The sequence below is a fragment of the Dendrobates tinctorius genome, unplaced genomic scaffold (genome assembly GCF_039654945.1).
Source record: "Dendrobates tinctorius isolate UK_male_01 unplaced genomic scaffold, ASM3965494v1 ptg000043l, whole genome shotgun sequence".
NCBI classification, from domain to species: domain Eukaryota; kingdom Metazoa; phylum Chordata; class Amphibia; order Anura; family Dendrobatidae; genus Dendrobates; species Dendrobates tinctorius.
The window spans coordinates 1,812,705-1,814,950 of NW_027361711.1; positions in this window are offsets into that span (position 1 = coordinate 1,812,705).

Here is a 2,246-nt window from a genome sequence, read left to right on the forward strand (position 1 = left end):
TGGGAGCGAAGCTGGGTCATCTAAGGACGACATGACTGCGCACTAGCGCTGTGTCTGTGGCTTCCTTTTAAAGCCTTTGCTATAGCTGCTCCTCCTCTTTTTTTTTTTTTCGTCCTCCATTATTTTATTTTTTTTTTTTATCCTACTGCGCATGCGCGGGCGTTGTCCCGCGGTCTCTGCCTTCGGCCTGATCCCGGAAGTCCTCCTCCACTTCCGGGTTGCCTCTCCTGGAGCGCTGGGTCACCGCAAATGAAAATGCGGCCGGCGACACCGCGCGTCTGCGCCCCCCCTCCACGCCTTCTCCTGCCGCAGGTATGACTCCCAGCAGCGCCGCTCAGCACACACCGCACAAGCCCTTCTGCCACTCGGGGGGGGGGGGGGGGGGGGGGGGGCGCGCGGCCTCAGTACGCCCGATGGCGTTTGTAATGCGTCTACCCCCTCGGGGGGGGGGGGGGGGGGGGGGGGGGGGGGGGGAGTATAGCCATGCCCCCAGTGAGCTTTGGCACCACTTTCGCCTCCAGCCTCACCTGCATTACACCAGCTCTGGGGGGGGGGAAATACACCTCTCCGCCCGACGCTGCCTCCGGTCCTGGGGCCCCTGCTGCTCATATTCTGCACGCAGGCGGCTACCAGACCAGGCATCCTCTTCTGCGGGTTCCTTTCCAGGAACAGGAAACCAAACTGAGGGAGCGAGGGGGACCGCCCCATTTATCTCTCTGTAGGTTTCCTGTTCCGGGGGCGGATCCCCTCTCTCAGTGGGTGCTGTCGTGGCGAAGAGGAAAAAAAGACACTATAATGTGCATTTGCAAAGTCAGACATAGTAAGGTCCAGCTGGACGTAAAGTGCAAAGAACTATACATCTATAACTAGATGCTGTGATCTTATCCTGTTTGCCATTACGCGATAACAAAACCTACACTCCCCCTCCCGGAAGATGTTGATCCACGTGGCCAAGTACACACAAGAAGGTTCCTCAAGAAGAATCCTCATCTTAGCAGCCCAATTGGACAACATTGGTCCAAGAGCAGTTTTTTTTTTTTTTTTTTAAGCCAGGACAGCACTGACTCAAAATACACTTCTATGAAGAAGCCCTTACAGCACTGCAGGTTCAGATTCACTTTTCTGGTAGGCACAAACAGAGTCTGTAGTTTTGTCATGGTGTGCTCAAATCTGACAAGATTTTACATGTCGTGACGGTTTGCTGATCCATAGAGTATAAGAATTAATTTACCTAGTGTTATTTCACCAATAGAGGAACAATTACTTCAATTCATGAATGTATCATAATGGGCAGCAAACTGGCATAATGACGGTTTCCCTTACCCTCCATAAGGGGCAAGATGTTTAAGTCACACAGATAAAAGGATGGTCTGCAATGTAATCTGAATCTGCAAGTGATGCAATCAGCTACCTGTAAAATGATTAATCTAAGCCTTACCACATACTGACCAGTCAGTCAACACAAACCTATGAATTATACAGTTGTCACTTTTTTTTTAAAGTTTCATCACAAGCCATAGAAATTAACTTCTGATGGTTTTACATTACCGACTGCACCATGAAGCAGCAGTAGAGATCTCCCTTGTGTTTACATGCTGCACACCCCCACTTAAACTAGAGCCCCACTTCTTATTTTCATAAAGGACCACAGCCATTACTAAATTACTTTTCTGTTTAATTCCAGTGACAAGTTTTATACAGTGCAGGTACTCTAAGTTTTAGACAGTAGGTGTGAGGAACTGTTCTTTTGTTTTAGGCAGCACTCAGATTCTTATTTTTCTGACTGTTAGGTTTTTTTTTTGAGCACACACTTGCAACAGAAGATTATGCCGATGCATTCTATGAGGGTGTAGTTAGCACACCAGAGCCCCAAAGTGTGGCTTATGTCACATATACATCAGACCTCCCACTGTACAAGTCCTATAGATTTTACTCTAGCAGGGATGGATTTCCCACTTCAGACACTTGCATTGAAACATGCACTTGTGTTCAGAACTCCAATTGCCATTGCAGAGCGTTGACTGCTTTCCAGCCTAGATTACCCCCATCACACATCTCCCAAAAGACAAGCCTTTCCAGCCACATTTTGAGCGAGTGGTCGTTAAATGTGTTAACAAAAGATAGGACAGGCACATTTTTAAGTTGACAATTTTGTATGGCCTGTGAATGATATTATAAATAGTCAAAAAGTTCACCACCCATTACAAAAATCTGAAAACCTATAAATTAAATCACTCAGTCCTCTA